General features: G+C 42.7%; 1 protein-coding gene across 1 annotated transcript in view; it reads left to right on the forward strand.

The window, feature by feature from the left end:
- The window catches only part of NET1 (neuroepithelial cell transforming 1), a 72,929-nt gene that overhangs the window by 25,381 nt on the left and 22,897 nt on the right, over positions 1-24,651 (forward strand). The window contains exons 2-3 of the mRNA XM_063134583.1: positions 1,317-1,383; positions 5,951-6,010. The gene's annotated coding sequence lies outside the window, so the exon portion shown is untranslated. The remainder of the gene's footprint in view (positions 1-1,316; positions 1,384-5,950; positions 6,011-24,651) is intronic.

Here is a 24,651-nt window from a genome sequence, read left to right on the forward strand (position 1 = left end):
GCTAGTACAGAGTTCTTACCAGTGGTGGTAGTGGTCAGGACAAAGAGTTTCTCTTGCATAGGTGCAACAGCAACATCAGTGTTCATGCTATGAGACTGTGGCTTTTTAGGCTTTTTGCCTTTAAGAACTCCTCTCCCACATTGACATCTACTGGGAACTGAGTAGCAATCACACATGAACTCTCTCATCCTCCCAATTTTTTTTTTTTATATATAAAATTGAACCTGCACACAATCTTGGATGTATCCAGTAAAAATTACGTAGAATAGGTATTTGTTTAAGTTGCCTCAAGGATAGCACTGATGCTCAGTAAACAGCGAGACCTAGGCAATTATATAATGCAGCAAATAGCATGTATAAAGCTTCCTTTGCTACCAACATTACAATGTAGATGGAGTAATAGGCTGGAAACGTTACATCGTGCTAGTTGTCGAACATGTACAGAATTCTATTATCTAGTCAAATTAACTGGTATTGCTAGCCAATTGTATTATATTATTTCTTTTGAGATGTATAAAATTGAGCTTTGGGTAAAGTCTTGTGAGTACGAATAAAATGAAAAAGCCTTTGCCGCAGTGAAATTTAGGAGTGAACATATTTGCTTAAGTCTTTGCTAGTCCTGGAGTACGATTTAAGGCAGTTGATTTAACACCATTAAAAAGTGTATATCGCACAGCTGAAGCATCATATGATGTACCTTTTGGCAGTGTTCCACCTGGGTAAGGATGAATTGGCCATTGAAATATCACGGTAATGTTGCAATTGGAATATTTGTCAGAAATATATGGCTTCTTCAAAATACAACCACACTCACTTTGCTAGAAGCTGAGTGCTCTAGCACAGACATGACCATTCAGATTTAAAATAAAATAAAATGGAGGGAGGGGGGAGTTAGCAATCTCCTGCAATTTTATGAATTGTCTTTGGAGACTCTGTATTCCAGCTCAAGGGTTGGCATGACTAACTTTTAAAATGTTAAAGCAGAAGAATGCCCCTCTTCTTCTCCCTCCTTCCCCCTACAGCAATGCTACCATCTGTATTGCATGGTGCACCAGACTGAACCTAGCCTAAGTTACTATACCAATAACAAAATGTGCTCCGCTTCTACCTTCTAGAAGGGTTCCAGGGTGGGAGATGCATGAGAATGTGTTACTGCTTGAAGACGTAGTTACATTCGACCTATAATTTAGACCTTTTATATTAGCGGATGTTCTTGAAGGCCCAAAAATCCAGAACTTGGTAAAAGTCACAGAGTTCTCCTACTTTCATTCCTTGGTACTACTCTCATAAAACAAGAAAACCTTTTCTGTCCATAGGTACCCTCTGCGCAGAGGAAGCTCATTCACTTTTCTAACTCCTGGGCCCCACTGGGATTTTACTCTGGTGAGTGAAGTAAACAGTGTTATTAATTAACAATTAGAATATTGCACAAAGAAACACGTAATATGCCTATTTTCTTGATTGTTTGTTCGTTGCCTGGAAAGACCAATATAATCTCTTCCTTTCAGTGTGCTGATCAAACCAGCTTTGCCGGCTATTGTACGGTAGTCGATGTACCTGACGTGCCTCAACAGCCCTGCAGATTGTGCAGCAGTGTATTTCCATGTCGTAGACCAGTGATTGCTGCCATTAATTTCTTCTTTCTGTGTATTATAATGCACCTGAAGTAGAACTGGCATTCCCAATAGGGCACTTGCCGGCACCATAATGCCTACTGTACCTTGCAAGGGTGGGCGGCGGTGCTTCTACAATGTTTCCGGCACCAGGTCAAGATAATTTTACTTGCCCAGTCATATTAAATTAATTTTATTGCTTCTGTTCTGCTGGATTGTTTTATGATATTTTTGCCTTATTGTCTGAAAATTGATGTATTCTGCTGGTTTTTAAAAATCATATTATATTTTTTACTATTGTACACTGCCCTGGAATCCGTTACGATGAAGGGCGGATTAAATCTTTTTTGTAAAGAAATACTATATTTTTTTGGGGGGGGGCACTAAAGGCTCAATATTGGGCAATACATTTTGGAAAATCTAAAATAGATACGAACTTACAAGGATGGAAGCCAAGAAGCTGTATGGAGGCAGGGGGAGAAAGGAGGGGAAAGTGTGAATCTTAGCCATGGATCTTCACTTTTACAAAGGATCCTCCCAAAACTGCCATCAAAATCATACTTTGGCCACAGATGTGTTCTGTGGTACCGTGGTAGTGCTGGCAAGTTTCACCTCTGTAATTTTTGCTGTGCAGGCTACAGACACAAGTGGAAACTGCAGTCCTGTCTCAAAATCATGCAAATTCATGATGGGCTTTGTTTGATTTACTACATCCAACTTTTATCTTCATGTGCCATTGGAGAAGATGATGTTTTACTTTAACCATGCTCAAGCTAGGAACACAAGTATGATAATGTTCTCTATTAATTTAATTTATTACAGTTTGGGGTGAAAGTATTAAAGTATATGTGAACTGGCAACAATTGCTTGCTTTTTTGCCCTGGGGCAAAAAGTTCACCACTATCCCCTCCTGATACTCTGGACAATGTAAAGAGCTGTGAGAAGTGGGGAAATTCACTCATGCCAGAAATCAAGATGCCCCTCATATATGAGCTTTCACCAAATACTGGCATTGCCTTGAAAGGGGCTTCTATTGGACAAGACAAAAGCTGGGATTCCAAAGAATTCAGTTGGTTGCATTTGGGTAGCAAATTCTTGATTTGCAGAGCCATTGTGGCTGTGCAGCAAGCTATTAAGAAGTTAGTGCAGTTCTTAAGTTTTGAGCAGGAATTTGGGGCTGGGCGTGGAACTCCTGGCGAAAGAAGCGTTTTCCTTGTCATGATTGTGTGAGATCTGGGCTGCAGTTCCTCTTACCGGTACTCTGTAAACATAAAGAGATTATATATAAAAGATTATGGTCATGCAGTAGAATGAGACTATCTGTGTACTCTTAAGCACTTGCCTTGGAAGTTACTTTGTTTTCTCTTCACTTTAGCTCTGAAGCTCGTTATGTTATTAATGCTTAAAATATGTAAAGGTGCGTTTAAAGCAGTTAGAAAAAGGGAACACCATCAGGGTGCTTGTATATTGCAAGCCTTAAAATGTATTTATAAATGTTTATACAAGTTTAATGGACATGGCTTTTCCCAAGGAGACTTTATATTTATATGAGAATGCCAAGAATCCTACTTCATCTAGCCTGGTAATGCAATTCCCAGGGTTCCCTAATAGGGAGGTTATGATAAGCTGATTTTAAGTTTGTAGCAAGATGAGCCTGTACATGGTGAAAGAGCTTGATTAGTTTGACCTTGGCATCTCCTGGTTCTTAGTTTTTTCACTGTGGTGTAATGGAGGCAGTGTCAAACTTGGAGCAGGGTCCAAATCCCTGCTCAACTGTGAAACTCATTGGGCGGTACTGGAGTAGTCACCATTTCTCAGCCTAACTATCTCATAGAATTGTGAAGATTATGGGCCTGTTCAGACAACATGCTAAGCCATGGTTGCAGCAAATGGTTAGTGAGCATGTTTAAATGGTGATTATGTAGCCACCATGGTTAGGAATGGTTCACCTGACACTATAAGCTATAATGGTTAGCTCAAAATGCTTGACCAGCGTGTTATTTGAACATGGTCAAAGTGGGGGATGACGACAATGACACATCTGTACACTATTCTGAGCTCCTTGAAAGGGCAGTGTATAAATGTGATTAAAGTAATATTGTGTGTCGAAACAAAGAGAAACCCATCTTATCCAAAGAAGCTTTCTCTCATTGTAAATGCTTCCTCTTACTAGATCCTTCAGAACTCTTATTTTATAGAGATGGTCTCCCTTTCTCAGAAGTTCCATTTTTTTAAAAAAACAAAAGACCATTTCAGCACCTTTTGCTGAGTCTAAATATGACTTCCTGCCTTTTTTCAGTCTAGTGCCTCTTGCAGAAATATCTTTTCCACATGAACTGATCTCAGGAGAGTTTAAAAGTGTCGTCCAGTCTGAGAACAGCAGATCAGCTGGATAGGCCTTTGTTACTCTGGGCCATTTGAATGCAGTTGGCTTTCTTAAGAGTCTGCATCTGATTTAGTAGACATGAAACAGCTGGCTTTGCTGTCAGATGTCTGCTGCTTGTATGAATCTCAACTGGGCCGAGAAAAATGAAGGATCCAGCCAAGGCAAGACCTATTAAACTAGTCTAGCCAGTCTTAAAAACAAACCTTTGGACTTCCTTTAGCGTCTGGAGTTGGAAGGGACGATAGCCTATAGGCAGGGAGGAAAATTGAATTGCAAGAACTATATATTTTTTGATTAAAACATTTGGTGGCCTGCAATTCGTGTAGCATTGCATGATTAATACGAAGAAAATTATGGAACCAGAGGATTTTATAGTTTTATATTCTTCCCATGTGCGTGAACAATTAATATACAAATTGTCTCTTTGAATCATTTGTAAATATCTAATAGGTATTGATAGGAATACTTTAGGATACAAAGGACTTCCCCCCCCCCATTTTACTCTTTAATACTGTGGTACTATTTTATAAATTAAAAAGAAAATATGTGTCTGTGTCTACCATCCTGTTTCACTTGTCTGAATCCTATTTCTATGCTTCTCCACTATATTTCTATTGCATTACTCTGGCATCTTATAGAAGAGTGTAAGTAGTGTAAGTGTGATTACTAGAGAACTACCAGACTGATTTTGCTCGTTTTTAAAAAACTTGAGCAGTGTAGACATGCAGAAACTTTTGAAAGTTTCTGCATTGAGCAGGGGGTTGGACTCGATGGCCTTGTAGGCCCCTTCCAACTCAGCTATTCTATGCTTCTATGAAAGTTTGACAAAGTTCAAAGCTTGAGCTTTAATAGCAATTAATTTCCTCTGTGCCAAGCAGGCAGGACAGCCCCTCTGCCACAATGACGGACAGCCCTGCTTGGCCAATCAGTGTGGCGCAAATGCTGTCACCACCAGCAGGGAGGGGGAGGGGGAAGGAGACAGAGGTAGCTAAACAGGGTGTGCGAGGGTGGTGCGGCACCATGCCACATGCCAATTTTGGAGGGGGGATTCATTATGCGTGAGCCACATTTGCACTATTCATGAGCACTGAAGGTCCAAAAAGCGGAAAAGAAGCAGGACTTCTAGCATCTATGGTGATGTGGGCTGTACACTAATGGAGAAAGACAGTGGCACATGTAACCTATGTTGCACAGTCCTGTCTTGTGGTCATCCAAGTGCACATGCCACCACAATCACAGTGTCTTGTGTTTAAAGAAGGCCATGCTACAGAGACCCCACACGGAGCTGTAATACTACTTTTTAAGTTTACAAAGGGGTCCTACATAATTGCATGGAGGATCCTTCATAAACACTGGACAATGCTGTGGTGGAGGAACACATAACTCTTATCCTATGACAGTGGGGGACTCGCCTGGTCACCTGGAGGCAAGTCTTACTCACCAGAGGTGAGCGGGTAAGGAGGTATTTACAAGAGTACTGTGGTGCGTAAAACCTCAAAGTGGGAGATGCTTACAGTGTCCTATAACACGTGGTAATTTTTTATGACGTTAAACATAACTGAGAACTTAAGAATCTGAACCAGTATCTTATTTCATTAAGTAAATTCTTGAAAGAATTCCAAGTGTTAATGGCTGCATTAATGCTTGTCACTCTCCTTCCTTCTAGCTTTTCCTTGGTTTCTCTTTTTAAACCTTTTCTCATAACTTAGTGAGCACAAAGGAGGCAAGAAAACTTTAAAACGTATCGCTTTTTATGTTGAGTCAAATGACGTTAATTGCTGGATTGAAATTCCTCCAGCTTGTTTATATCCAGAGTTGTAAACAGGAGGGCAGCGTTAGGATTGGTTTTGAACTCTCCAACGGCCCATCAAATGCAGGAAAGCAGGTTGCCTTAAATAGATTTCAAAGCCAGGCATGTAACTGGTATAACTTGTGTTTTCTTTCCTTACAGAAGAGGAAGCGGAGAGAGAAAGACGATGATGTTGTCAGTATTTGTAGCCTCGATCTTAAGGTAATTAAAACATTTTGGCATGATTGTTCTAGCAAGTAAAATGGCTGTGTCCATTTCTGGTCCACCCTTCCTTAAAGATTCGTGGTGGGCAATGTTGTTTCCTTTTTGCTCTTGACCATTCACTCAAGGTAGTTGAAAGGATATGATCGTTCCCATTTAACTGATAGGAAACAGACAGAGAGATTGCAACTTCCCCAAAGTCCATCCACAGAGTCGCCAGCTAATTTGAACTTACATCTCCCAGGTTCAACCCCAACATATTTCCACCCACTTGCCAACAGAGGTAAATCCAACGCCTGAAAGAATATAAAGTTACTTGCTCTGACGTTGAGACCTAGGGACACAGAGAATGCATTTCTTGAAGCCTTTCGCACATTTCCAAACTCATCCCTGTGGCCTTGAGAGGTAGAAATTTGCTTCTGCATTTTTATTATAATTTTAATTTGATTGGAAAATCACAGCATTTTCTTTGTAGGATAAACAATAAGAAAAGGATTCCCTATACCTAGTTTTATGCATTTTCTTTTTAAATCATCATGAACAGGGACATCTGTGTGAGTGTAGTGGTTAGAGTGTTGGGCTGTGACTGGGGAGGCCAAGGTTCAAATCCCCACTTGGGCTTGAAGCTCACTGTGATTTTGGGCTGTTCGATGATTCCCAGCCTATCCTACCTCACACGGTTGTTGTGAGGATAAAATTAAGAGGAGGAGGAGCATGTATGCTTTGGGCCCTTTGGAAGAAAGGCTATAAATGTAACAAATCCTACAATTTTTCCAACTGTTTTCCACCCTGTCCTTTCCCTATTCATTTAAGACTGTGCTGCTTAATATTTCTATTTTTAGTTATTTTTAGAACGTTTATGTCTGTGAGGATTTTTAAATACGTGTTTATATGGCAGATTTAAATTGTTTTATTGCATACAGTGGAAAGGTGAGATAAGACATTTTATGAACAAAATAAAAATATGTACAGTGCCAAATGCGTTGAAGGAATCTCTTCAGCCAAAGGTGCCACTTTCTGAAGTAGATACCAGATGCGACACGAAATTCCGTATGTGCAGACTGCAAGAAGCAAACTTCTGTGCCTCGATCTCTTAGCATGTACGGCTTGTCCCTAGGTTGCGAGTGTACAGATAGATGTGCATGAGGCTTCTTAGAATCCCCATACAAATTGAGCAGTAACTTAGCTGAGCTATCAAAGGTGTAGCATTCTTGGCTCAGGTTGTCTTCATGCAGAAATGAGCCTTTTTAGAAAACAAATGCAAAAATTGACTAAAATTGTATTGTAATGTATTGCCCCTGGAACACGCTGCTTGCATGGCAAAGTAAACTGGCCTTCAGAGTATACACAGTACTTTTCCTGTATGTAGCTTAATTTTTTTTCCCTGGGCAATGTAACACAAGTAAATACTGTGAGACTGGGATTTATGGAGCGCTTGGCTTCTCAAGAGATATCCAGTTCAGGGACAAATCCTCTGATGAGCCTTGACTAACTGGAATATGTTTTTGCTTCTTCTTCTCGGAAGATACCACTGTAGTAGGAACCTTGAGAGTGGGAGGGAGAAATATTTCTTCTGGAAAGTGGTATTGCTGGACTCCAAAGTCAAAAAGCTGTTACGGCTTCTTTGTAAATGAAGATTAATTCTGTTTTATGGGAGGTTGATCTCCAGTCACTGCCTCCCTTTACAGTTAATGGTTCTGTGTGGCCTTTTAAAAAATCAGCCTTACTTATGATTTCTCTAAAGTGGATTCACAGTTTTGGGAAAGCTTTTCACTGCTTTTAAAATGAAATATATATATATATATGAAAAATCTTGGGTTCATGTGTAGTTTTTTTCAACTCAGAACAAGTATCAAAGCAGGGCTGGCACAACGCAGTTATGATTCTGTCCAGTGATTGTGTCAGATTGCTTAGAATCTCCTCATCCCACCCAACCTTTGGAAGAACCGAGGGTTCACTGTCTTCAGTTTGGTAAACACACTCCAAGCTGGGAGAGATCATTCTGAAAGGCATACGTGCGTCCCGTCAGGTGAATAGTAATCAGCCACCTTTTCCTCTTTCACCCACTGCTGCCTCTGTGCCTGCTGTTGTGGCACTCCTTCAGTCTTCATCAAGCCCTCCTCCCTCTGAGGGCAACTTTTCCAGCAAAGCTTCTCCTGAATTGGCACACTCTCGCCTTCCTGCTTGCTGTTGACACTCCCAAACCTCATCCCATTGCCGCCAGGCCCAACTCCTGAATTTTCACCTGCCCCTGTCTTGTCCATCTAATTGAATCACTTGTGTATCCTATGAGGGGCCTAGTGGAGTTGTAACATTAAAAAGGTAGAAAACAATCTAGAATTATAGAATATAATTCTATAATGCCATCAAGTCCAACCCCCTGCTCAATGCAGGAATCCACCCTAAAGCATAGAATCATAGAATAGCAGAGTTGGAAGGGGCCTACAAGGCCATTGAGTCCAACCCCCTGCTCAATGCAGGAATCCACCCTAAAGCATAGAATCATAGAATAGCAGAGTTGGAAGGTGCCTACAAGGCCATCAAGTCCAACCCCCTGCTCAGTGCAGGAATCCACCCTAAAGCATCCCTGACAGATGGTTGTCCAGCTGCCTCTTGAAGGCCTCTAGTGTGGGAGAGCCCACAACCGCCCTAGGTAACTGGTTCCATTGTCGTACTGCTCTAACACTCAGGAAGTTTTTCCTGCTGTCCAGCCGGAATCTGGCTTCCTTTAACTTGAGCACATTATTCCATGTCCTGCACTCTGGGAGGATCGAGAAGAGATCCTGACCCTCCTCTCTGTGACAACCTTTTAAGTATTTGAAGAGTGCTATCATGTCTCTCCCCTCCTTCTTCTCTTCTCCAGGCTAAACATGCCCAGTTCTTTCAGTCTCTTCATAGGGCTTTGTTTCCAGACCCCTGATCATCCTGGTTGCCCTCCTCTGAACATGCTCCAGCTTGTCTGCGTCCTTCTTGAATTGTGGAGCCCAGAACTGAACGCAATACAACCATCCCTGACAGATGGTTGTCCAGCTGCCTCTTGAATTTATTTATTTATTTATTTATTTATTACATTTTTATACCGCCCAATAGCTGAAGCTCTCTTGAAGGCCTCCAGTGTGGGAGAGCCCACCACCTCCCTAGGTCACTGCTTCCATTGTCGTACTGCTCTAAATAGATTGTGGCCTCTGGTAAGCCCACCACTTCAGCATGCTTTTGCCTATTGAAATGGCTTTGTATACTGTCCCACAAAATTAAGTATGGTAATGCCGGCACATCAAATCTGCTGCGTTTTTAATGGTTCAAGCCAAGGTTTGTCTTGAAAAGGTGTGCCAAGTATAATCAAGATGGCATGGTTTGTTTTAATTTGGCCTGTTTAAACAAAAGTGTCGCCTGAGCAAGAGGAGCCCGGAGCTCACACCCCTCAAGGTGCACTTTGTTCTGTATCATGCATAGGCAGTACAAATTACTGCAAAGGCCCTGTGTAAACAGTGTTCACATCTGAACGTGCACAACCGTTTTAACACTCATAGCCAGCAAGGTAAAAGGTCAGATGTTAATTTTCAGCAGTTCAAGTTCTATAATTCTTAGGTTTGTCTTGCTGACGTCATTGTAGGTCTGTAAAAATGCCTGCGCTTTTCTCCTGACATTCAGACTGATCTTTTGCTGTCATATTGGCCCCAGAAAAAGACAGAAACAAAATGGGTAACTTCACTGGAGTTCTCTGTTGATATAGGCCTGTGCCAACAAACGTTGATCCATTGCGAAATATCTTACCTATTGTGTACATCTTAGGCTGATGACAGTATCTTTCAGGGCACTATTCAACAAGTGTTTGCTTCTTCCACCCCCACCTCCATTTAAAACTTAGGTAACCCATGACTGCCCTTCAACCTGTTAGTCCTGCTTCCATCTCTAAAACCTCCCCCTGCTTGAATGTTTTAAGTGGCGAGTTTCCAGATTTGATCATAGTTTGTAAATGTTGGTTACTTTATATAGTGAACGGGCAAGAGTTAAGGAGACATACAGAATGAGACTAAAAATAGGAAGTCACTGCAGCAGATGCTGGTGGATTGAAAAGCACTGGAACTGGCAAGGGGCAGAGATGGCGGTGGCAGCAGAAGAATGCATTGCTGTAACATTATCCATCCTGCCTCTTGATTGCTTTCTAGTTAGTACCATAGGCCTAACGAACGTTCTGTATTTTAGCTCAAGCACTGAAGCTTTGAACTTACAGAAGAATTGTGGATTCTTTTGTGTCCTCAGATTGCTAAAGTGGTAAATTGTATTGAAGGGAGACCTTGGCCCTAAAATCAAAAAGCGGGGGGGGGGAGCTCTTTTAGGTTTGTGGGGGAGAGGGGGGCAGATCATAGAATCATAGAATAGTAGAGTTGGAAGGGGCCTGTAAGGCCATAGAATCTAACCCCCGGCTCAATGCAGGAATCCACCTTAAAGCATACCTGACAGATGGGTGACCAGCTGCCTCTTGAAAGCCTCTCGTGTAGGAGAGCCCACAACTTCCCTTGGTAACTGGTTACATTATCGTACTGCTTTAACAGTCAGGAAGTTTTTCCTGATGTCCAGCCGGAATCTATCTTTCTGTAACTTGAGCCCATTATTCTATGTTCTGCACTCTGTGAGGATGGAGAAGAGATCCTTACCCTCCTCTATGTGACAACCTTTTAAGTATTTGAAGAGTGCTCTCATGTCTCCCCTCAATCTTCTCTTCTTCAGGCTAAACATGCGCAGTTCTTTCAGTCTCTCTGCATAGGGCTTTGTTTCCAGACCCCTGATCATCCTGGTTGCCCTCCTCTGAACCCGCTCCAGCTTGTCTGCGTCCTTCTTGAATTGTGGAGCCCAGAACTGGACGCAATACTCTAGATGAGGCCTAACCAGGGCCGAATAGAGAGGAACCAGTACCTCACGTGATTTGGAAGCTATACTTCTATTAATGCAGCCCAAAATAGCATTTGCCTTTCTTGCAGCCATATCGCACTGTTGGCTCCTATTCAGCTTGTGAGTTACAATAATTCCAAGATTCTTCTTGCTTATAGTATTGCTGAGCCAGGTATCCCCCATCTTGTAACTGCATTTGGTTTCTATTTCCTAGGTGAAGAACTTGGCATTTATCCCTATTAAATTTCATTCTGTTGTTTTCAGCCCAGCACTCCAGCCTATCAAGATCACTTTGAAGTTTGTTTCTGTCTTCCAGGGTATTAGCTATCCCACCCAATTTTGTGTCTTCTGCAAATTTGATAAGTATTTCCTGCACTTCCTCATACAAATCATTAATAAAAATGTTGAAGAGCACTGGGCCCAGGACTGAGCCCTGCGGTACCCTGCTCATTACCTCCCCCCAATTTTAGAAGGTTCCATTGAAAAGTACTCTTTGAGTCCTATTCTGTAGCCAACTGTGAATCCACCTAATAGTTGTTCCATCTAGCCCACTTTTAGCTAGTTTGTTAATCAGAATGTCATGAGGCACTTTGTCAAAAGCTTTGCTGAAGTCAAGATATATGACATCCACAGCATTCCCACAGTCCACAAGGGAGGTTGCCCAATCAAAAAATGAGATCCGATTAGTCTGACAGGATTTGTTTTTGACAAATCCATGCTGGTTTCTAGTAATCACTGCATTGTTTTCAAGGTGCTTACAGATTGACTTCTTTATAATCTGCTCCAAAATTTTCTCAGGGATGGATGTCAGACTAACTGGTCTGTGGTTCCAAGGTTCCTCCTTTTTGAAGATAGGGACAACATTAGTCGTCCTCCACTTGTCCGGCACTTCACCTGTTTTCCATGATTTTGCAAAAATCATAAGACAGTGGTTCTGAGAGTTCTTATGCTAGCTTCTTTATTACTCTAGGATGCAGTTCATCAAGGCCCTGGAGATTTGAACTCCTTCAAAGAAATTAGGTGTTCCTTGACCATTTGTTTAACAATCTCAAACCACAATCCTGCCCCTTCAGCTTGTGCTTCACTTTTTCCAGGGGGGTCATAGACTCGCTTTTGGGAGAAGACTGAGCTGAAGTAGGAATTGAGCACTTCAGCCTTTTCTTTGTCCTCTGTTATCTATTTGCCGTCCTCATTAAGCAGTTGAACCACTATTTCTTTCCTCTTGTGTTTTACTATTCACGAATCTGAAGAAAGCCTTTTTATTGCTCTTAGCATCCCTCGCTAATCTCAGCTCATTCTCAGCTTTAGCCTTCTTGATGTAATTTCGACGCTTCTGTGCCACCTATCTGTATTCTTCTTTTGTAGCCTGGCCTTCTTTACACTTCCTATATGTATCCCTTTTTGTTTTCAGGTCATTTTTAAGCTTTTAGTGGAGCCACCTTGGTTTCTTCTGTTGTCTTCTATCTTTTTTCCTTGTTGGAATTGTTTGTAATTGTGCCTTTAAAATTTCCCTTTTCAAAAACTCCCACCCATCTTAGACTCCTTTTCTCATTAGGACCACTTGCCACGGGACCTTACTTATCATACTTCTGAGTTCATTAAAATCAGCTTTCTTGAAATCCAGAGTATGTGTATGGCTACACTCAGCTTTTGCTTCCTTGAATTCAAGCATGACGTCACTTTTCCACAGAGTTCCCATAATTGCCACTTTATCCACTGAGTCATCCTTATTTGTCAATATCAAGTCAAGGATAGCCGATCCTCTAGTTCCTTCCTCTAGCTGCACATGTCAGGAATTCCTTGGAAGGGCCACTTTTGGCAGAATTTGTCTCCCAACAGATATCGGGGTAACTGAAGTGCCTGCCTTGTCCGCCATCCCCCGTTGGGAACATTGGAGGGTGTGCAATGTTAGCGGGCAGAGCAATCCCCACTGTTACCTCCAATATAACAGTGAGAATTCCCCTTAGCACACACCACTTGCCCTGCCAATTGGGGTGGGTGGGAGCAGAACACATGGGAAACCCCACTTCACTGACTGGATAAAACAGTGGGGATTTCCCTCCTACCTTGCCTTGCGGTGGCTTTGGGGAGGAACAGGGGCGTACCTGAGGCACCATGGGTCAGCTGGGCTGGAGGTTCCCCATCCCTGTCATAAAGGCTTGGACTATGTTCTTGTCACCCTTCACTAAAGGTTTCCACTGTCTACTAAACTGGAATGAACAGGTACCCTATTTCTTCGATTCTAAGACGCACTTTCCCCCCATATAAACATCTCTAAAAATGGGGTGTGTCTTTGAATTGCGGGTGTGTCGTAGGGTGTTTTTTTTCTGTTGTTGGTACTGAAATTAGTGTGCGTCTTACAATTGATGGCGTCTTACAATAGAAGAAATACGGTAGTTCCGTTTCCTAATTAGTCCTACTTTCAGGACAAAACCTCTCCAGACTGATGCCTGGTGACCCCTTCCCCAACTCTTGGGAGATGCTTCACTTGTCTGCCACGTTTTCTAGTCATACCTGTGGCTACAGTTAACTGCACCATAAACATAAAGTGGTTTAGATGCATAGCTTCCTCCTGGAAGAGTCCTGGGGATTTCCCAGTTCTGGGAAAAAGGCGGGATATAAATAAATATAATAATAATAATCTCTGAGAATTTGCATTTCAACCCATGAGAATATATGTCCTGACTGCATTCTCAGTCTGCTTCGTAGACCTGTTGAAGGAGGCAGCCTGCCACTTGCTTATGTCATAATAAAGCAGCTTCTATTATTATTATTATTATTATTATTTATTTATATAGCACCATCAATGTACATGGTGCTGTACAGATTACACGGTAAATAGCAAGACCCTGCCGCATAGGCTTACAATCTAATAAAGTTGTAGTAAACAATAAGGAGGGAAAGAGAATGCAAACAGGCACAGGGAAGTGTAAACAGGCACTGGGTAGGGTGAAGCTAAACAGTATAGGTTTATACTGAGGTGCCACAGCCTGTCTCGGGAATGTTGAGCGTTTTCATAAGACTCCAATACTTGGGGTGCCTGGAGGGGAGTCGTGGCTGCTTAGAGGGCAGGCATTTGGCAACCCTATGATTTGGCTTTAGAGCAGCCTTCCTAACCGGGTGCCCTCCTGACGTGTTGAGCTACAACTCCCATCACCCACTGATGAACTTGGCTGGGGATGCTGGGAGTTGTTGTTCTAAAGCCTGGAGGATGCCTGCATGGGGAAGACTGCTCTCGATAAAGGCTTCATTGTGAATGTCGTACTACTGTACCGTGCTATTATAAATAAGTCGCAAACCGGTGATTCACGTTGGGTGAATCCCGAAGTGTGTATTCAGAAGGTGTGGCTCAGTGTTTGTTAGCAACAAGATTGTGGTAGCCTCCGTATCCAATGGTGAGCAGGGAGAAAGAATAGTGTAGCTTGCAATGGGCACAGTGAAGCCTTCATGAGTAATCTCTACTAACATCCTGCCTGGGCTGTAGTTCCTTAAAAGCACCAAAGACCTATGCAGGTAATGGTGCTTACCTTTATAATTGGTATTGCCTCTCCACCCACGTTCTTATCCTTCATGAGATCACATGAAAAGCCCTGCTGGACCAAAGGTCCATCTTAAGTCCAACGTCCTGGTTCCAATAGCTGCCAGAACAGATTCATCCACTCACTTTTGCATTTTATTTATTTTATTTATTACATTTTTATACCGCCCAATAGCCGAAGTTCTCTGGGCGGTTCACAAAAAATTAAAACCATAATAAAACAACCAACAGGTTAAAAGCACAAATACAAAATACAGTATAAAAAGCACAACCAGGATAAAAACCTCGCAGCAAAATTGATAAAAGATTAAAATACCGAGTTAGAACAGTAAAATTTAAATTTAAGTTAAAATTAAGTGTTAAAATACTGAGAGAATAAAAAGGTCTTCAGCTGGTGATGAAAGGAGTACAGTGTAGGCGCCAGGCAGACCTCTCTGGGGAGCTCATTCCACAGCCGGGGTGCCACAGCAGAGAAAGCCCTCCTCCTAGTAGCCACCTGCCTCCCTTCCTTTGGCAGGGGCTCACGGAGAAGGGCCCCTGTAGATGATCTTAAGGTCCGGGCAGGTACATATGGGAGGAGGCGTTCCTTCAGACAACCTGGCCCCAAACCGTTTAGGGCTTTGAATGTCAATATCAGCACTTTGAATCGGGCCCGGACCTGGACTGGCAGCCAATGAAGCTGGAAAAGGACTGCCATAATGTGATCTCGCCAGCCAGTCCCTGTTAGTAAACGGGCTGCCCTGTTTTGTACCAGCTGAAGCTTCCGGACTGTTTTCAAAGGCAGCCCCACGTATAACGCATTGCAGTAATCCAAATGAGAGGTTATCAGAGCATGGATAACTGTAGCTAGGCTATCTCTGTCCTTTATACCTCCCTTTCTGATAGCCACTCAAAGTGGCTTTCAATCAAGAAATAACATTGTGGTGATTTTACTGTTTCTATGTTACTTGTAAGTTGCCTTGCTACGAATTGTATCCTGAAAGGCGGCGTATAAATAATGGTAATAAAGTCCTTAAAGGAAGATTAGACAGACTTTAGGCCCTTTCTACACCCAAGCATTATCCCAGGAAAATGGAGGGATCGTCCCTGCCTGCTCCTGGGATCCCCTGTGTGGCATTTGGATGCACAGGAACGATTCTGGGACGATCTCGGGATATAGGGCTGGTGTAGACATGCCCTTAGAGGGCATGATGATGGTTAGTCATGATAGATAGCTGGAACCTCCATGTTCAGGGGCAATGTATCTGAATACCGGATGATGGAGACAGTGTATAGGAGAGGGACGTTCCCTTCCTGCCCTGTTTATCTGCTTTCTGGAGACTTCTGCTCGGCCACTGTGGGAATAGGGTGCTGGACTGAAAGCGTTATTTTGTTTAAGTTGGGCTTTTTTTAAATGTCGAGAACCTTAAATTAGTCCTGATACAGTAAAGCTTTAGGGCACCTTACGTTATACGCTGTTGCTGCTTTGTAAGTTGCTATATGGTAGTGAAGCAAAAAACCAGCATAAACCAGATGAATCCATGAGACAGTAAGTGTGAACCTCTCATGGTGTAGGCGTACATGAACTTTTGAAAATCTTGGAATTACCATTCTTACACCAGATAGATGCCGCTGGTCCTGTAAAAGGTACATAATTGTAGTAACTCTAGTGAGGGCTCAACAGCATATGTTCATTGATTTGTCTTGGCCAGTCATGAAAGACAAATGAACTTTGAATTCCTGAGAAACCAGCATTTTTTGTGAATGAGCTGCCAACTGGACCACCCAAGTTGTCTTGCTGGGGGTGGGTGGGGGGGTGAAATAACCATGAACTTATAGCATAGAAGTTTAAATCAAGAATATAAAGTCGCTTCAAACTTCTCCTGACTGCAGCTCCCCACCCCTTTTCTGGTAAATGTAAGTTTGTTTTCGCAATCAGGAGCTTTATTGTAAAGCTCTTGTATTCACATGTGCAATTTTTTTTTTTTGAAAAAAGGCCTTATTCCTTTTTCTATTCTTCTATCCATCTTGAATGTTGGTATTTGAATATTACTAGTGGACACCTCAAATGTCATGGTTGAAATAACACATCTGTGGTGTTCCACTGTAGTTGTAGAGCATTTTGTTTATATAGTTCATCTTAACTGCAGAGACATCCCTTCAGCCTAATAAAAAAAAAAAGCTGTGTTCTAGACTGCATGTATATACTAGAAGAGCCAACTAGCTTACAGGAATATGGCTTTACACTTTTGACGGGGACATAAATATCTTTCGTTGGAATGTTAAAAGCTTATGCTCAGGAAGCAATGTAGCCAAACGGGTCTTATGGACTGACTTCCTACTAGCACCAAAATTTGAACAAAGCCCCTGTGCTTCCCCCCAAGCCCTTAAACGAGAGGTAATTTTCTCAAGGTATGTGCATTCTGGACATAGCATTTGATAGAGGTCACTTTTGCACAAGGCAGTAGCTAAACTAAAGTTATGGTTCCCCAGACTTTACTACAAGGAAATGTAAAATTTTAAAACTTCCTCCTAGAAATAAGTGATAACGCCAAAGTTTTGTTCACTATTTGAAAGGCCAAAATCTGAATAAGTTGGTAGAATTCTGAGGAAGTGTAGCGTATCAGTTCTGTCTTCAGGAACTCCGTCAACAACAACAACAACAACACAATGCTCCCTGCAAGAAAATAATAATAGCACTTTGGAGGGTGAGATTCTAGCTCATCCTGCACACTGCTGGGCTAGTTACCTGCAGGGAGTTAGATGTAGGGGAACAGTCAAAAGTATGGTTCCTTTACTGGCACTCTGGAGTAGTGCAATCCATTTTACAATCTACTGTAAGTACCTGATGGTTCCGCTACATGGCTCAGCAATACTACAAACTAGAAGGATCTTGGAATTGTTGTAGATCACAAGCTGAATATGAGCCAACAGTGCGATATGGCTGCATTAATAAAAGTATAGCTTCCAAATCACGTGAGGTACTGGTTCCTCTCTATTCGGCCCTGGTCAGGCCTCATCTAGAGTATGGTGTCCAGTTCTGGGCTCCACAATTCAAGAAGGACGCAGACAAGCTGGAGCGTGTTCAGAGGAGGGCAATCAGGATGATCAGGGGTCTGGAAACAAAGCCCTATGAAGAGACTGAAAGCTGGGCATTTTTAGCCTGGAGAAGAGAAGATTGAGGGGAGACATGATAGCACTCTTCAATTACTTAAAAGGTTGTCACACAGAGGAGGGCCAGGATCTCTTCTCGATCCTCCCAGAGTGCAGGACACGGAATAACGGGCTCAAGTTAAAGGAAGCCAGATTCCAGCTGGACAGTAGGAAAAACTTCCTGACTGTTAGAGCAGTACGACAATGGAATCAGTTCCCTAGGGAGGTGGTGGGCTCTCCCACACTAGAGGCCTTCAAGAGGCAGCTGGACAACCCTCTGTCAGGGATGCTTTAGGGTGGATTCTTGCATTGAGCAGGGGGTTGGACTCGATGGCCTTGTAGGCCCCTTCCAACTCTGCTATTCTATGATTCTATGTGCACATTACACCTTCTTTTATCTTAAGTTGGATGCACATTACCTTTTCCCGTCTCACTTTTTTAAAAAATCCAGTATAATGTTAATTAGATTTTGTTCCACCTTTTAGGACCAAGCTCTCCTGAAGGTGACTTACAAAATAAAAATTCCCAATAAAAAAACAAATTGGAGAGATCTTCATGGAACATGGTATGGCAGATTGAAGCTGCCATATGTAGGCTTGCAAATACAGTCCGCGATATCCATGAGTTCTGGATCCATGGGTCCTACATAATATGGAGCTGTGAATCCAACCTTAGAATTAATATTGTTTCCATACCTCCCAACATCTTGGGCAGGGTGAAGTGGGAGGCAAAGAAGAAATTAGTACATGCTGGAGGACCATAAATGTCCTAATATGAGCATTGTCTTCTGTTTGTCTTCTGTTTTATGATTAGTCATACATATGAGAGCTAGTATGGTGTAGTGGTTAGAGTGCTAGACGAAGATTGGGGAGACGCATGTTCATAAACTTCACTCATCAGTGAAGCTCACTAAGTGAACTTGTGCTACTTAGCCTAAGCTGTCTTATAGGGAGTATCATGAGGATAATATAGGGCAGGTGAGTGGGACAGAATATGCACACCACCCCCGAGTTTCTTGGGGGAATGGTGGATAAAAATGTGCCAAACTGCAGGTGGGTAAGAAGAATGGCCCTTTTGGCTTTGCTTTTTGACGTGCTAGTGTGGGCCTCTTTCTTCTCAGAACTAGTCCACATGTGACTAGTTCCAATAAATGCCTTTATAGAGAATCACTGCACCCACATTCTACAGCTGCCTCTGTCTGCCTTGCAGCATAAAAGCATCACGTGCTGTCCACTCCCAAGGCATTTCACATGGTTGTAAATGACTCTTCAGGGATTCAAATACTTCCCAGGAAAAAGGTTACATCATAATAGGATAAGGGCTTATTTACATGTCCAACTAGTATTCATCATGGGTCAGTTTCATCACACTTATTGGAACTATTTGGGCAGATGGAAAAGATGGCAGTAGATGGTCTTCCCTACCAAGGTCTTCCGTAACAAGAGAACATTTAAGCATCCACAAAATGCCTCTAGGTTTTGTAACCCCTTGTCGAAGTGCTCAGGATGCAGAACACCAAATCCTTGTGTTAAGTAATTAGAGTTAATTACTTAATGACAAGTTTGCACCTGACTCCACAGAGCTGCTCTTCTGCTGGTAGCTTTGTCCTGTTGTTCGTTTCATTTACATTACTATGCCTGCCTTTCTGGTGGCTAGATATGGCCTGATGGAGTTCTCTGGGACTCGCTTGGGGAGCCAGCTGCGTTGACAGTCACTTCTATGCAAATCTGGATTTGATAATTTCTTGAGCATCTGAAGAGCCAGTGAAATTAGAGCAGCTCCTTGGATATGTCTACCTGGCCCTTTGAAGTGAGTTTTTAAAGTCATGTGTGCTCTATTTTTTAAAAAAACAAACCCAAGAGCTTGGAATGGGGAAAGGAAAATTCCTTATTTTATGTTCTTAAAAAATGGTTTAGTTAGGGCCCAACGATATGGTCACCCTTTTGGTTCCTGCAGTTGGGGAAAGAAAGCACCAACGGAGAGATATCAGAGTTTTGACGTAGTGACAAACTATGCTTTGTCATTCATAAGAATGATTAGCAGCAGACTTTGGACTTGTACACTCTTCTGCCCCCTTCCTTTGTACATGAGGGGGAGAGATTAGAACCTCCCACTTCTAGCTTGCAGCAAATCACAGCTGCCATTTTGTTCAGTGTGGCAAACGATGGTTTCCAGTATTTGGATGAAAATGCAGACAATATGGTTCACTACAAACTAGAAGTTGAAGATTCAAATCTCCTCTCACTTGGTCCTGCTCATCCTTGTAATGGCATGGTATGATTTGTCATGATGTGTCCAATATTCTCTCCTACTGTATGACCACCAGAATGAAATAGATAACCCCTAAAGATGAGATTTCTGTGGGTGTGAGAAGGCTGGCAAAGCAAAGAACTGTGTTGTGAGAGAATGGTGCTGAAAGTGGATGCTGGCACAATAGCTGAATTTTGGAAGTGGGAACTAGGTGCGATATAGTTACAATTTGAAGGGAGACAAAAGGGATTTTGGTGCATATTTCCAAGGTAATACTAAACCATTCATTTGATTAATTAGTTTTATGTAAGCATTTTTACCCTGCTCTTAACCAGAAACGTGCCTAGAGCAGCTTATATACAATCAATAAAAACAACACAGTCCCTGTTCATTGGCTTACAGTGTAAATAATAATAATAATAATAATAATAATAATAATAATAATAATAATATCTATTTATTACCCGCCTCTCCCTCTGGATCGGGGCGGGGTACAACACAAATGCAAAACACCATAAAATACATATAATTAATTAAAACATATAAAACTAATACATTATTAAAAAGCAGCACATTATTAAAAGGCATCTTAAAATTCAACTGGGTAGGCCTGCCGGAAGAGATCAGTCTTTATGGCTTTCTTAAAATTCTGGAAGACTCTTAAGTTGACGAATCTCTCCCGGCCGGCCATTCCACAATTTGGGAGGGGCAGAAGAAAAGGTCCTCTGGGTAATGGTTGTCAGCCTTGTTTTTGTTGACTGGAGTACATACTTCCCAGAGGACTTAAGTGTGCAGGGCAAATTGTACGGGAGAAGGCAATCCTGCCCAAAGCATGTAGGGCTTTAAAGGTAATAACCAACACTTTATACTTCACCCGGAAACTAATTGGCAGCCAGAGAAGTGTTTTAAAGCTGGTGTAATCTGGTCACCCCTAGGTGTACCGGTGACCAACCTGGCTGCCATATTTTGCATAAGTTTCCGGACTAGGCACAAAGGTAGCCCTATGCATTGCAGAAGTTGAGCCTTAAAGTTACCAGTGTGTGCACTACCGTCTTTAGGTCTTCCAGCTCCAGGAAGGGGCACAGCTGGTGTATCAGCTGAAGCTATAGTAGGCACTCCTGGCCGTCACATCTATCTGAGCTGTCATTTTGAGCGATGGATCCAGGAGCACCCCCAAGCTGGGAACGCAGTCTTTCAGGGGGAGTGTAACCCCATCCAGAACTGGTTGACACACCTCCGAACACAGGTTGGGGGCTTTGATGGTAAGCACCTCTGTCTTGTCTGGATTCAGCTTCAGTTTGTTTTTCCTCATCCAGCCCATTACCGCCTCCAAGCATTCATTCAGAGGAGACACACTATCTTTAGCTGATGCTGTTGTCGAAGGCATAAACAAATGATACAACACAAAAGGTGTTGTAAATTATACAACACAAAAGGAAAAGAGGATGAGGAAGGAAGAGGAAAAACCCAAAATAGCCCTCAATTCTTAAAGTTAAATAATAGTTCTTATAATGACCAGCTAGAATGGAAACAGTTCAGGCTGTGGATGGTTAGGCCTAATCTAGAGTATTGCATCCAGTTCTGGGCTCCACAATTCAAGAAGGATGCAGACAAGCTGGAGCATGTTCAGGGGAGGGCAACCAGGATGATCAGGGGTCTGGTAAAAAAGGCCAATGAAGAGAGACTGAAAGAACTGGGCATGTTTAGCCTGGAGAAGAGAAGATTGAGGGGAGACATGAGAGCACTCTTCAAGGACTTGAAAGGTGGTCACACAGAGGAGGGCCAGGATCTCTTCTCGATCCTCCCAGAGTGCAGGACACGGAATAATGGGCTCAAGTTAAAGGAAGCCAGATTCCAGCTGGACATCAGGAAAAACTTCCTGACTGTTAGAGCAGTACGACAATGGAATCAGTTCCCTAGGGAGGTCGTGGGCTCTCCCACACTAGAGGCCTTCAAGAGGCAGCTGGACAACCGTCTGTCAGGGATGCTTTAGGGTGGATTCCTGCATTGAGTAGGGGGTTGGACTTGATGGCCTTGTAGGCCCCTTCCAACTCTGCTATTCTATGATTCTATGAACCAGCTCCTCTCTCAGCAGAGGTGAAGAGGTCCTGCTTCTCTTTCTGCTTCATGGAATGATGGAATGGCTGCTGCTGACATGTGAAGCTTGAGAGGAGAGGGAGTCCCATGGTGCTCACCTGTCAGCAGTGTCAAACAAATGGCCCCTTTTCCCATACTTCCTCCTTTTAAAAATTAAGCAACACCAACTCATATATTCCATACACCACTGGAGTGCAGCATCCAAAACACATTTACTTAGCATTTATATTGTACTTGAGTGTTTAAGAAATTTTACATTCATTTATTGAGAATCTTTGCAACACCCACTTTTATGGTAGCACCATTAACACACACCCCTACCTCTCATTAGGTAACTTCCTTTTCTAAGGATTTTGTTTTTATTTGTTTTATGTTCTAAGCCAGATGGGCAAAGATCAGAATTAAAATAAATGACATTGAAACAAACGCCATCAAGAACAAATGAATGGGTGTTTGCTCTCATATGCTGGCAGACTTAATAACAAAAGCTGTCCACACCCTTATCCAGCTTCCCAGGATCACATGGGCTATATCTGAACACCTAGAGATAGACAGGTAGCTCCTGTGTGAGAGAACCTTGTGTCATTTTCGAAAGCGGTGCCTTTCGTTTGCTCTTGAGACTAAGAATGAGCTGGCTTTGCAGCTCTCCAAACAATCCCAAGCAGCTACTCTTGCAAAGCACGGAACATGGGGGTGCATGAGGCAGACTCAGTAGGCTTGGCAAAGGGAGACAACACATGAAGAAATACTTGCAGAGGAGCTGAATTAAGGATACATCTCTAGGTACGAAATTGCGTATTGGCCTTATGCCCCTACACAAGCAAATGACAACATCTGCACTTTGGAAAACTCGATTGATGTTTTAACATAGGTTAACATATGATGGTGGCTGAGGTGTTTCCCATCATTCAGTGCAAGAACCTGCCTTCTGATTAATCCCATATATCTCTATAGCTTTGTCTATTCCGACTAGCAACAGCTTTCAAAGGGCTGAGGCAGAGTTCTTCCCCCATCCGTCTTACCTGATCTCCTTTTACCTGGAAATGCCAGGGGTTGGACCTGGCACTATGTGTGTGTTAGGCATGTGCCACCACCAAACCAAGGCCCCTTTCCAAGTAAATTCCGTAGCACTTACTTCTGAGCAACTGTGCGGTGGGGTGGCTGCCAAAGTCTAATCACGCTTCTGTGTAAATAAAAATTCCTGGGAAGCAAAGGGGGCTTGCATTTCTATAATCACATTGGGGGGGGGGGTCATTTCAGCTACAGTCCAAAGCCTGATCTCCCCCACTTTTTAAATTAAGCTTTAATGTGGCTTTAGTTGCAACTTGGGAAGGTTAAACTATATTTTCTCATTACTTCGCAAGAGGCCAAGGTTTCAGAAACATCACCAATTAGGAGCCTGGTTGGATGCCTAGAGTGTTTCTTCTGCCCCACCCATCTCAGTTTCACTGGAGGCTCTTCCTCTCATTGCCTTTTAAAATATCTAAATATAGGGCAGGTTGTTCAGCTCTGGCAACATGGATTTCATTAGGAGCAGCAGGGCAGCAAAGGGGGAAAGTAAGTACCAGAAAACGGATGACCTGCCCTAGCAAGGCTTGTCTGATCTTGAGCTGCAAATTTCGCTAGGCAATAGTTTCTAGAGCAGCCTTTCCCATGCTGGTGTCCTACATTGTTATTGGACTGCAACTCTCATCATTCCAATGGCCATACTAGCCAGGAATGATGGGAATTGCAGTCCAGTACATCTGGAGGAGGTTAGGAAAGGCTGTTCTAGAGAGCCAAATTCTTTTGTTGTTGATAAGAGTATGCATGCTGCTTCTAACCATCTTCATTAGGCAGAATGAAGAATTCTGCTTAATTCAAAAGTTAAAGGGGGTCCATGCACTCCTGTTGACCTCACGGAATGACAGTCACAGGATGCTTCTAAAGTAGTAGCTTCCTATGTGGTTGCGGTGGTACCTACTTGAGACATCAGAAAGAACCGTCCCCAACAAATAGAGGCATTAAAATGCTCACCTTCATGCTGACTTGAACGCTGCTGTTGATTCAGTGTCTGTTGAGGTGTCCAGTGCATCATCTTACCCCGTGTTGTGGGATCAATTTCAGGTTTTGGAGCCTGAAGATGGGGACAAGACGCGAGCATCTTGTTCGACCCACCACATGCGCTCTCGACCCTTGCCTGTCATGGCTTATTCGAGCTAGCTGCGGGGGGCTGACTGGATGGATCAGGGTGGTGGTGAACGCATCACTGTGTGATGGGGTGGTCCCCGCTGCCTTGAAGGAGGCAGTGGTGCGACCACTCCTGAAAAAAACCCTCCCTTGACTCAGAGATTTATGCTATCGTTTTTGAGCAACAGAATGTCGTCATGAAGAACCTCTCTGTAGCGTTACCCACCCTCCAGAAAACCCTCCTTTTTAGACTAACATTCCCTGGACTATAACTTATTCTGGTTATGATATTTTTAAAGTTTTAAATCTTGATTCTGTAAATTATGGTTTTAATTGTAAACTGCCCAGAGAGCCTTGGCTGTTGGGCAGTATAAATAAATAAATAAATAAATAAATAAATAAAATGTCCTCTCTGATGCTTCCATGCTTGCCATAGGGAGCCAGCTGCATGGGTGATACAGCCCAGGATGAGCCAAACTCCATCAGCCGTTTTATATTTTTAAGATGTTACTGAAGCAACCTGCCCCCTAAGTGCCCTTTCAATGTTACAGAGGGTGATGGG

This window comes from Elgaria multicarinata, chromosome 9 (assembly GCF_023053635.1).
Source record: "Elgaria multicarinata webbii isolate HBS135686 ecotype San Diego chromosome 9, rElgMul1.1.pri, whole genome shotgun sequence".
NCBI classification, from domain to species: Eukaryota; Metazoa; Chordata; class Lepidosauria; order Squamata; family Anguidae; genus Elgaria; species Elgaria multicarinata.